At 40.6% G+C, this 12,467-nt stretch overlaps 1 protein-coding gene across 1 annotated transcript in view; it reads right to left on the bottom strand.

The window, feature by feature from the left end:
* Positions 1–12,467, bottom strand: part of ZBTB10 (zinc finger and BTB domain containing 10) — a 36,812-nt gene that overhangs the window by 12,564 nt on the left and 11,781 nt on the right. The gene's annotated exons all lie outside the window — the stretch shown is intronic.

Consider the following 12,467-nt stretch of genomic DNA (forward strand, 5'->3'; position numbering starts at 1 on the left):
CTGGTGCTTGGGGTGGTGATAAAAATGTTTGAGTTGTCAGAAAATACATGGTAAATAAAGCCATGGGAGTGAACAAACGAGACCATGAGGAGAAGACTACAAGAAATATACAGAGGAATCTTAGCATTTAACAAGCTAGAAAAAGATATAAAAAGACTTAAGGAAAAGAGTATTTTGAGAAGTAGTCCATTGTGACAATTGCTGCCAGAAATTCAAGATGAGGACTGAAATGTGTGTTACTCTTATTTCATTCAGTAACTATTGAACACGTAGTGGTCACTGGTGATCTTAGTGACAGCAACACTGGTGGATCAGTGGGGCAAGTAGAAAGAGTAAGAGTGGCTTATGTTGTGAATGGAAGATGATGAATTATCAGATACAATACCGACCTTTTGAGAAATTTGGCTGTAAAAGGGAAGAGTGAGAAATAGAAGGTTTTTTTTAAGGTGAAAGTCATAAACATGTAAATACTGAAAGGAAGAAGTCACTAAGAAAAGGAGAAGTCAAGGGTATTAAAGAAATACTGCAAAGAAAAGGAATTATCAATTTTGTAAGACTCCCAGGGAATCTGGTATCCAGAAGCATCCGTTTGGGTACTTCAGAGGGACAGCAAAGACAATCAGTATATACAGAGAGAAGTGTGAAGACAGGCACTTAAGGACATTACAGTCTGCTGGCTGTTATTTTCTCCATAAAGTAGAACAGCAGAATGTGAGGTTAGCACCTAGAGGCACTGGGTGAAGTCTGGAGAATGAAGCAGCGTGGAAAGCAGGAACAGTAAACAGAGGTGCACTCCTCCCCTGTTCCTTGAGAGCAGGGAGACTGTTTAGCTTTTATTTTCCCAGTATTTATCACAACGCATAGCAAATAAAAGGCTTTTCGACAAATGCTGTTAAATGCTGGCTTGAATATTCCGCCCTTTGCAACCCTGTACTACTAGTTTAGTTTGAATTGTATTGGAAGAAGAATTTCTCAATTTTCTGGTATACAGTAACACTAAAACATATCTATGAACTGAAATTTAGTGGCTTTGTTTTCCTATGAAAAGTTATATGTATTTCAATAATCAAAAAATAAAATTAAAATCATTTTCCAAAATTTTTACTAGGTTTCCCAATATCTTTTTTTTTTTTTTTAAAGATTTTATTTTTCCCTTTTCTCCCCAAAGCCTCCCCCGGTACACAGTTGTATATTCTTCGTTGTGGGTCCTTCTAGTTGTGGTATGTGGGACGCTGCCTCAGCGTGGTTTGATAAGCAGTGCCACGTCCGCGCCCAGGATTCGAACCAACGAAACACTGGGCCGCCTGCAGCAGAGCGCGCGAACTTAACCACTCGGCCACGGGGCCAGCCCCCCAATATCTTTTTTAAAAAGTCATTACTCTAAAGTGTACAGTCCGTTCAGAGGGCACTTCTTAAAATTCTGCCAAGAAAGTTTGTAAATACAGGATGTTTCTATTTAGGTGGCATTCTATAGTGACTTGCTGATGGCTTTTCTCAGCTAGTTCTTAAAGCAGGCATTTCCTGTCTCCTACCTTCCCTCTAAAGTATCACAACTCACCTGTGATCTTGAATCCTACATGGACACTAAGCACAGAGCATCTGAGCCTAAAAGCCTAACAGGTGGCAAGTGCACCGGTCCTTTGAACAACATTTCCTCTCAGAGCCAATGCCAGACCCATACGACAGCGAGGAGAGCTCCTCTGAAGGGAACCAACTACTTGGTCCTTGACACCAAAAACGAAATCTCAAAAGAGGCCAGCACTTCCAGGCTGACAACAGCCTCCATAAACAGCACGCTAACTCGGGAATCAACGCATTCTATCACTGCTGCACCTTATCTGAAACCAGCCAAACCGCCAGCAACTCATTTTTCATCACTTATGCTGATGTGAGTGGGGAGAGCCAGGCAACCAACCTTTCACTTGAGCTGGGAATGAACTCTCGGGCATCATCTTTTTCTCTAAAACTGCAGGATTAAAAAGTAAACTCTAATGTGCTTGCTTTTTGGGAAACTCATGACCTTCCTAGGGAAACTTTTCACTTCATTTAAACTAAGCAAAGGGGGGTAAGATCTCTCTGCAAAGAAACAAAGATCTTTTTTTTTTTTTTTGGAGGAAGATTAGCCCTGAACTAACTTCTGCTGCCAATCCTCCTCTTTTTGCTGAGGAAGACTGGCCCTGAGCTAACATCTGTGCCCATCTTCCTCCACTTTATATGTGGGACATCTGCCACAGCATGGCTTGACAAGCGGTGCAGAGGTCCCACATGGGATCTGAATCCGCGAACCCCAGACTGCCGAAGCCGAACGTGCGAACTTGACCGCTGCCCCACCAGGCCGGCCCCAAAGATCCTTTTAAAGCGCTTTTAAAACATTACTTTCACAAGATAGCAGCTATCTTCCTGACTGGCAGCAGGTATATGTAATACTATTCAAGTGATCAGCCACATACAATTTCTCTTATTTTTACAAAGGTCTTTCTCCAGTGAACAGGTAACAGCAGACCTCTCCCCCAAAAGAACAATAACAAAAACCAGATTTTATGCATGGAGAAATCAGTCCTTTTGTACACGCTATCTCATTTAAAATTCACTACATATTTACGTAATAATAGCAGGGTAACTCTTATCCTGGACTTTATGGGGGGACTCTGGTGAGCTAGCGGCAGAGCCTGCACTATTTATCCACCGTATTACACTGCCTCCTGCTAACGTCCTATGAGCACAAAGCTACAGGCCTGGCACAGCAGGCAATCGAAACAAACGCACAGCTGCAATCCCGGAACAAGACAGCACAGGAGCAAAGTGCACGCATCTGAAGCTAACTTTCCTAGTGACACCTGATGTACTTTTGCTCTAAATAAACAAAACCAAACCTTATCCACACTGTGTGTGAAACCAACATTCACCTTATCAACCTTCTCTTTATTGAAGAAAACCATCTCCAAAATGTTAACTGTGCCAGGTATTAGCTATCATTGCTCTTTACAAGCCATACATTTGTCTATCTTTAAAGCACCCTCCTCTTCAGAGTTCATTTTTTTATAATTCTGATTAACCATACATTTTAAAAAATGCTATGTGACACATGGGTTTAAAAAAATCTGATCAAGGGCCGGCCCCATGGCCGAAGTGGTTAAGCCCACGCGCTCCGCTTCAGCGGCCCAGGATTTTGCCGGTTTGGATCCTGGGCGCGGACATGGCACCGCTCACCAGGCCACGCTGAGGCAGCATCCCACATGCCACAACTAGAAGGACCCACAGCTAAAACTGCACAACTATGTACAGGGGGGCTTTGGGAGAAAAAGGAAAAATAAAATCTTAAAAAAAAAATTGATCAATAAGCAATGGAAAGAGAATGAGACTAAAAAGAATGGTAAATATCTCAGTCCCACCCTCAAAATTTAAAGATTTTATTTTTCCTTTTTCTCTCCAAAGCCCCCTGGTACATAGCTGTATATTTTAGTTGTGGGTCCTTCTAGTTGTGGCATGTGGGATGCTGCCTCAGCATGGCCTGATGAGCGGTGCCATGTCCGCGCCCAGGATCCAAACCGACGAAACCCAGGGCCGCCGCAGCGGAGCATGTGAACTTAACCACTCAGCCATGGGGCCGGCCGCCACCCTCAAAATTTAATAGCAATCATAACTTTATTTTCTTCACATAGAAAAGAGTAGCATGGGGCCGGCCCAGTGGCACAGTGTTTAAGTGCGCACACTCTGCTTCGGTGGCCCAGAGTTCGCCGGTTCAGATCTCGGGTGCGGACACGGCACCACTTGTTGGGCCATGCTGTGGTAGGCATCCCACATATAGAGGAGAGGAAGATGGACATGGATGTCAGCTCAGGGCCAGGCTTCCTCAGCAAACAGAGGAGGATTGGTAGCAGATGTTAGCTCAGGGGTAATCTTCCCAAAAAACAAAAAACAACAAAACAGCAACAAAAACAACAACAACAAAAAAAAGAGTTGCAATATTTGCCTGCTTCACAAAGTTGCCATTAATAGTGACATCAGAAAAGGAAAATCCTGAGTAAATTATAAAGTGCAATAAAACACAAGGCGTGGATCAGGGAGGTTAGTCTTGGTGCCCGTGGTTCTAGGTTCCTGGCCCACAGCGGGCCAGCACGCCTTCCCAGCACGCGGCGAGTGAGCAGCACAGCAGCCGCCTGACAGTGCCACACACAGCCGTGCTGGGAAGAAGGGCTCCCTGACCACGTGCTTTGGTTCTCAAAATTCCCAAACATGAGGGAGGTACAGACGAACCCAGATTTTCTTAAAACACAAATATTCTTGAAAAGAATGAAATACAAGAGGACACCACAAATCAAGGTTTAGGAAATAACTAAAATGCCATTGTACAAAAACTCTTCAGAGACTCATTAAGATCTATGAACTTCTGCTTTCATATAAATACACATCAGCATCAAGTTTCTCTTCTCTGAAGACGGTTTCAGAACTAGGGTCTTTTGGTTTTTTCATAAACAGGTACAGGTTTTTTCTCTTCATTCATTTTATGGGGTTTTTGTCCCGTTCAGTCAGAGTAAATTCAGTCGCAAATGTACTATATAAAGCACCCTAACCGTTCCTGTAGCAGCCTGGAGACTCAGCAAACAGCAGTTCCCCTTCACCCCAAACGCGTTGACTCAAGCGACTGCACTCTCTTAGACCAGGCTCCGCTGTTTCCTCTTTGCACTATTCAAACAAGGCTGCTGTTTCTGCCATTCCCAGGCCACGACAGGTCTCCCCAGGTCCCTCCACACTCCAATCCACAAACAACACCCTCCAAACGTTTGTGTGTTAAAGGCAAACACAAACAAATCGAATCTGTAGCTAAAAACTGCTCATTGCCTCAGAGTCTGTAAAATAAAATTCACAATTTATGACCACGTCAAACAAAGAGAATCACAATCTGGCCCTAACCTCCTGAGCCAAGCTCAGCGCCCCCTACTCTCCCCTTTCTATTCTTTTACCACTTATTCCAATTCCTTGCCACCCTGTAGTCAGAGAACGCCCCTCTCCCTCTCCGGGCCAACCGCTGCACGATATGAGATGCAGCCCTCACTGCCTTCTCTGGGGCGTTTTCTCCCACTCTTTCAATGTCAGGAACCTCCCAGCGCACCTGTGCCCTACTCCCTACTCAGACTCATCTTGGCGCACTGGCTCTGCCTCTGCCCCACAGCCGTCCCGTCCTCCCGTGAACAAGTTCCAGGTAAGGGACTTCCTTAGTCTTGACATCAACATCTTCTGGTATGTTGCTTAGTTTCTTGGGGACTTAAATACAAATTTTATTACCAAATCTCCCCTTATATTACGATGTCAAAAGCTATTTGAGTCCCAAAAAAGTAATATTTGGTTATAACATACTTTTCTGGAGAGTCAAGCTTTGAATGAAAATTTAAGTCTTATCTGGTCACCCCAGAATATTGAGGCTACATCAGAAATCAAAAATTCAGTTTCATAAAAACTCTCAGAGATTGACACCTAATAGGAGTTAGGCAACTTAAGCCCCTCAGCAGGCAGAAGTCACAAAATGCTTTTCTAACGGGTCCATACAAGGTTCCTTCAGCACCAGCTTTAGTCTGGCCACAGAGATCCTAGTTCCATGGGGTTCCTAACCTTTCTGTAATCATCAGTCTAGCCATCTCTTGGGTCAAACATGGCAGACAGGGAAGGAAAGGAGCACTAGGCAGAGAAAAAAGTACAGGAGAGGTGGAAAAAAAGATGGCAGAATATTCCTACCACTACACACAGTCACGTGCTACATCACGACATTTTGGTCAATAACAGATGCGCATATGACAGCAGTCCCATAAGAGGAGTACCATACAGCCCAGGTGGGTAGTAGGTTACACCATCTAGGTTTGTGTAGGTGTACTGTACCATGTTCGAAGACTAAATCGTCTAATGACACACTGCTCAGAATGGCTCCCCGTCATTAAGCAATGCACGACGGTAGTTGCCTACTATCATCCTTTTAAGAGTAAATATCGAAGAGTCTTAAGTATTAGTATATCCTACAGCCTATTAACTGCTGGTGGACATTTATTTTTTCAAATGAGCATCAGGTCTTCAAACTACCATTTGTACCCAATTGTAAGTTTCTAAGAAAAATGACAACATTATCACTTACAGTTCTACCTGAAAGGCAGAACAGACGCTGGAATCCCCTGAGAGAAAGCATATCAATCTAGGTCCATAAATCTGTTATCTGAAATGCTTGGGGCAAGACGTACAGTGCGAACATCTTCAGATTTTAGAAAAGTAATAACTACAACACCCCCAGTGGGGGTCTAGGGCATCCTGTAACTAAAGCAGAATTTCTAAAACAAAACATATGGATATTCATAGATAAGGAAATAAGTAAAAAATATAAATGGCTGGTTTTGTTGCCAACTAGGTATCAAGTTTGTTGCCAAAATGATTAAAGCTCTGGGTAGTTTTTACAGCTTTCAATATTGCAGAATATTCCTTGAATACTGAAATTTTCCTTCCTTCCTTCTTTCCTATTAGAGACATCATATGGGATACACTCAAGGCTATTCTATCCCATATGACACTCAAGGCTAGTGTATCTTAACTGTCAGAACTGGTTCACAGCTCAAGTTTTGTGGTTTTTAAACATATTTTAAATAGTTCAGGGGCTGCAAAGTGGCACAACAGTTAAGTGTGTGTACTGCACTTTGGCAGCCCAGGGTTGCAGGTTGGGATCTGGGCATGGACCTATGCACTGCTCATCAAGCCATGCTGTAGTGGCATCTCACGTACAAAATATAGAAAGATTGGTACAGATGTTAGCTCAGCAGCAATCTTCCTCACCAAAATCAATCAATTAATCAATCATTCATAAGTAAATTTATATGGCATGGTCAAAATATTACGAAGTCTCAGATCAATATGGCCAATTTTCAAAATTGTAAAAATGTTTAATAGGTTTAAAAATTTGATCGTTTAGAAATCACTTCAAGGGGCTGGTCCTGTGGCCAAGTGGTTAAGTTCACGTACTCTGCTTTGGCAGCCGGGGGTTTCGCCGGTTCGAATCCAGGCATGGACATGGCACTGCTCATCAGGCCACGCAGAGGTGGCGTCCCACATGCCACAACTAGAAGGACCCACAAATAAAAATACACAACTATGTCCCGGGAGGCTTTGGGGAGGAAGAGGAAAAATAAAATCTTAAAAAAAAAAAAAATCATTTCAAGATTCCAAAACATCTGAAAGTAATGCCAAATATCAATTATCACCCAAAACATAGAAGGCAGAAAAGCTAGTTAGTAGATAAATCTGATTAAAGAGTTTACTGCAATTAGAAGTAATAATCCATTACTTCAAATATATGACTCATTAGGACAGCTTAAAGATATTTAGTTTGAGCATTCTTTTCTCAAAGTTGTTTTCTTAAATACTCAAATTACATGCTTTGTAACCACATGGCAATTATACAAATTGAAAATGTAAAGCTTAAACCTGATTTCAATGCTACTTGTAAGGATTAATAAAAATGTACAAACGCTGTAAAGCTGTTTTCCCATCAGAAGTATAGATGAAAGAAGTTTTATTTAAAAGAACTCTAAATTATATCCTTTGATCAAGTAAAACCACCTTGCATCTGAACACTTGTAAGGCATTAAGAAAAATTTCAATCATCTATACAAAATTATATCAGCTTTTATTAAAGATAAAAATCAATGATACAATCTACTGCTGCATTTACTAGAAAACGCTTTTGAGGAAATTGTCTATTATACTACTCGGTGTCAACTATATAAAACCCCACTGGATAAATTCCTTTAAAAATTCAGTACCAGAAAAGTCTATCGTCCTGTAGAACAGGTATGATTCCTTCTTTTGAGAGGCTGCTTAGTATCTTAGAGCCAATTAAAGGCTTAATTAGGGCAACCATATTAGCACCCTTCTTTATTGCTAAATTATATTTGTATTTTTACTGATTTGTTTCTTGTCAGCCATTTCAAAATCTTTGTTCAAAATGAGCTATGTACGCATGCATAAATACAACGTATGTACATATGTAGAGTGCAGTTATTTACAATGGATACAAACTGCTAGGGATTGCTACTGGTATAATACAAAAATCAAGACTCAAAACCATATTCCATATGAGTCCAGAGCATCAAAAGATCAAAAATGGGATTAACATCTGACTTGTTCTGATTAAAAGCAACAAGATATGTGAACACACTTTGTAAAACAATTCAGGCATTTACGCCTATAGTTTCATTTCTAATCTTAGACTTTTATCTACTTTATTTGGCTGAAATTTGTTTTCTGGTTGTGAATCAGCAAGACAAGGATTTGGGTTCAATGACAGCTTTTTGCCTATTACCCAGAATTTAGTTTCTCCTGACAGTTAATTATCCCATAAACCCAATAAAACAGTAAAAAGGACAGAAGTTTCTAACCTTTCCTGAGCTCTACTTTCAAGTATCCTCATATCAAAAATGATCTGAGGCGAACCCAGTAGTGAGTCAAAAACAGCTATGCTGGTGTCTTTAAGATTACAAACAATGCCATCTGAATAAAGTCCCTGATATTTATGGGTATACCTTCTTAGCTCACTATCTTAAAGTCTTTCTTTAAGAAGGATCTGAACACCAGCTTCAACATTATGCGGCAAGAAGACAACACTGTTTAGAGCTGTGGTTTACAAACTGTGGGCTTAAGAATCTGGGGGAAGTCACAGCTCCTACGAGGGACCCACAGAGCCAAACACTAGGCGAAGCACTGCTTGTGGACCAAATGAATAACTGACTACGATTTCCCAGAAGTTTAGGTACAGAACTTTAAATTCATTTAAAGGCATTTATTTTGCTGAAATTTTTCACTATTTTCTCAATAAATGGAAATTAAAGTATAACCAATGATGTGAGGTTCATAAAAATGTTTGAAGTTTTAAAAGGGATTCATTTTTTAAAAGACCAGGTCTGCTAGTTTACTAATGGCAAGGTTTTAATGTGAGACAGCCCTAAACATGAAACCTGCCTCTATTTTTACAGCTGAATGACCTTGAGAAAGGCCTTAACCTTGGTAAGCATAGACCCACTGTTATACAGTGGTCAGAGCTTGCCTGAAGAGTTGTAGTCAATTCTGTGCACCAAAATCTCAGGGGGAAACAAGCTATGGGAGACTATAAGCAAGACAGTAAAAGGGTCTGGAATTCACAAGGTGGCAAGTACAGCACTGAGCCTAGAAGGGGACTTCCAGGGAAGTTTTCACATGTCTAATTCTGCAGTTACCAGGTAGACTACAGAGATTACAGGTTAGGCTCATACTCCGCTACTCAAAATGCAGAACTAAGAAGGTGAAAAGAAGCAAATTTTGGCTCAATATAAAAGAACTTCCTGGAGCCAGCCTGGTGGCCAAGGGGTTAGGTTTGTACGCTCTGCCTCGGCCGTCCAGAGTTTACTGGTATGGATCCTGGGCAGGGACCTAGTGCCACCCATCAAGTCAGGCTGTAGTGGTGTCCCACATAGCAAAACTAGAATGACTTGCAACTAACTAGGATATACAGCCATGCAGTGGGGCTTGGGGGAGGAAAAAAAAAAAAAACAGGAAGACTGCCAACAGATGTTAGCTCAGGGCCAATCTTTAAAAAATAAATATATAAATAAAAGTAACTTCCTAATACTCATAGTCATCCTACACTGGATAGGCTGCTTTAAAAAGTATTCTTTCTAGTATTTAAACAAAAGGTCAAGCTGAGGTTCTGAAACCATCTACCCAGAACTTGATAGGAAGTACACTGCACCGGAAAACTGACTTTAAAAACTGACTTTAATGGGAGACTAAGATGATAATCCTGTAAAATAAGCACCGTATTTTAAAGGTGAGGAAACAGGTTTAACTTAATTTGATCAAGGTCACATAGTGGGTAAGCGGCAGAGCTCATCATCAAATCCTGGATCAGTGTGGCCTCTTTCCTTTCATTAGCGGACCTCAACCTTGACTCACAGTATAGTCACCTGTAGAGCTTAAAAACTTCCAATAACCAGGCCACATCCCACACCAATTAAACTGGAATCTCTAGTGGAGAGAGCGAATCCTCATGGTCTGTCAAGTTCTCAGGTGATGCCCACGAGCAGCCGTGAGACCCACTGCTCTACTCCAAGCGTTAGCAGTAAAGTATTGGACACAGTCACGTCCATGAGTTTACACACTGCCTACAACTGCTTTCATGCTACAAGGGCAGATAGGTAACCGACCTTACGACCCGCAAAGCCAAAGATGTTTACTGTTTGGCCCCTTACAGTAAAAATTTGCCAACCCTGGCTCTATGTCCTCTTATCTCCTAACCATAACCCTCTTCTAAGAGCACTATCAACAGCTATTTTCTGCACTGAATGAAGTTGGATTTAGAAGCACTAAAAAGTTTAGGAGCTGGAATGTAGCACTCCTGACACAATCACAGATACAACCAAATTTGTGATCTACGCAAGGTTGACAGAACCCAAAGTGGATACCAATGACAGAAGAAGGTTATCTTTTATTAGATGTAAGAGATAAACTGAAAACACTGGATTACCAACAAATTAATTTATGGTAGACGTAGTCCACTGAGAGAACCTCGGCGAGGGTGCTTGCCAGGGTAATCGCTGGTAACGTTGTTACGTTTGAAAGTGCAAACTGTCGTTCAATATTAGTGCTTTTCTTTTCTTTGAATCGCTCCAATTATATGTGGCATTAATTTTAAGAATGGGGTAGTTCTGATTAGTTTTGCCAATCAACTACTACCTAAAAAATCTGCTTATTCCTTAAATTGTGTGTGTGTATGTATATGTACTTAAAAAAAGCACTACAGGGTTCCCATCATACTATTAAATGATTAACCTATGGAGCAGAAAGACAAGGGAACTCAAATTTTTGAGAACTGCTTCAAGGTCTTCTATATTAAAAATTAAACCAAAATACAGTGCTGTAAGAAAGTCTGTCTACCCTTAATACTTTAAAGAAACTGCCTCTGAGGTTTTATTGCTAAAGACTTCATGAGTATGAGGGAAAAGATGAGCAAATAGTATTTATTCATTATACATGCATGCTGATTTAACGTACATAAAATGAAAGGAAACCAATGAAACTAAACTCAAACCTAGAAAGCCAAAGAAACCATTTCACAGGATTACTATGGGCATCCTGCTCTTTGGGAACTAAAAACAATGATTCTTTTTAACAGAAAGTCCTCCATCCCCAGATGATCAGCATCATGTAAATCAGACACTGAACAGTTACAGAGCTTTGAAGCAAAACAAGCATTAAATCATGAATGACAGTGGTGGACATGTCTGGGGTCTGCACAGGAAAACCTCAAACCCACTGGGCTGCTTCTTCAAATAAAATTAACTTAGGTACAGGCAATTAAAGGTAAAGACAAGTTTCAAATCTTTCTGCTCACACTCTTCAACAATGGCTCCCTACCCCCTTTTTAAAAAATCCACACTATAAATGTGATACGCTGAGATTCTTGTATACATTCCTTCGGGGATATATTGAAAAGTAAGGTCTCAGAGGTCTCTCTTAGCTAATGCAAATGAGAATGAAAATGAGGTGACAGTAGGACAAACAAAATATTCCAGCTTCTGTAAGATTTATGGTGAGAAGAGAACACTAAGTAGCTCTAAACAAACAACAATAATCCTATTATCATTTGCAAAATTAAACAAAACACTTAAATGTTTAATTACAAAAAAAATTAAGAGTAAAGAAAGTTAATTAAGGGGGGCTGGCCCAGTGGCGTAGTGGTTAAGTTCATGTACTCCACTTTCACGGCCTGGGGGTTCACAGGTTCAGATCCCAGGTGTACACCTAGCAGCACTCATTAAGCAACACTGTGGCGGCACCCCACATAAAAAATAGAGGCAGACTGGCACAGATATCACCTTCCTCAAGCAAAAAGAGGAAGATTGGGAATAGATGTTAGCTCAGGGCCAATCTTCCTCACCAAAAAGGATATATAATAAAAAGCAAATAAAATGACTAAGAAGCAGCATTTGTAAAAACAAATAAATAAAATGGGATTTAATCACACAAAAAAAGAATGTTAACTAGGGATCAAAAAGGTTCTGAAATGACAAATTGATTATGTACGACAACTAAAGATTTCACTTTTTCCAGCACTGGGTACAAAAAAAGTGGGCACCAAGGCTAAAGATCGGAAAAGTCAAAGAACTATATATGGAGTCCACATGTCATATAACAATATGGGCAAACGCCTGATTATTAACACAACCTTTGAGAAACACACACACACACACACACACATATATATATATATGTATATGTACACGCCTAGAGAAAAAACTAAGATACACCAAAATTATGTGCTTGTTTGAGTGATTTTTCCCCCCCTCTATTATAGCATGCAAATTTAGTCTTACTTATATAATGAAAAAAATACTTAAAAATTATACTTCAAGACTATATCCAACTAGCCCCGGAATGAAAAGTGAAGAGATACCCTCAGA

This window comes from Equus przewalskii, chromosome 8 (assembly GCF_037783145.1).
Source record: "Equus przewalskii isolate Varuska chromosome 8, EquPr2, whole genome shotgun sequence".
Lineage (NCBI taxonomy): Eukaryota > Metazoa > Chordata > Mammalia > Perissodactyla > Equidae > Equus > Equus przewalskii.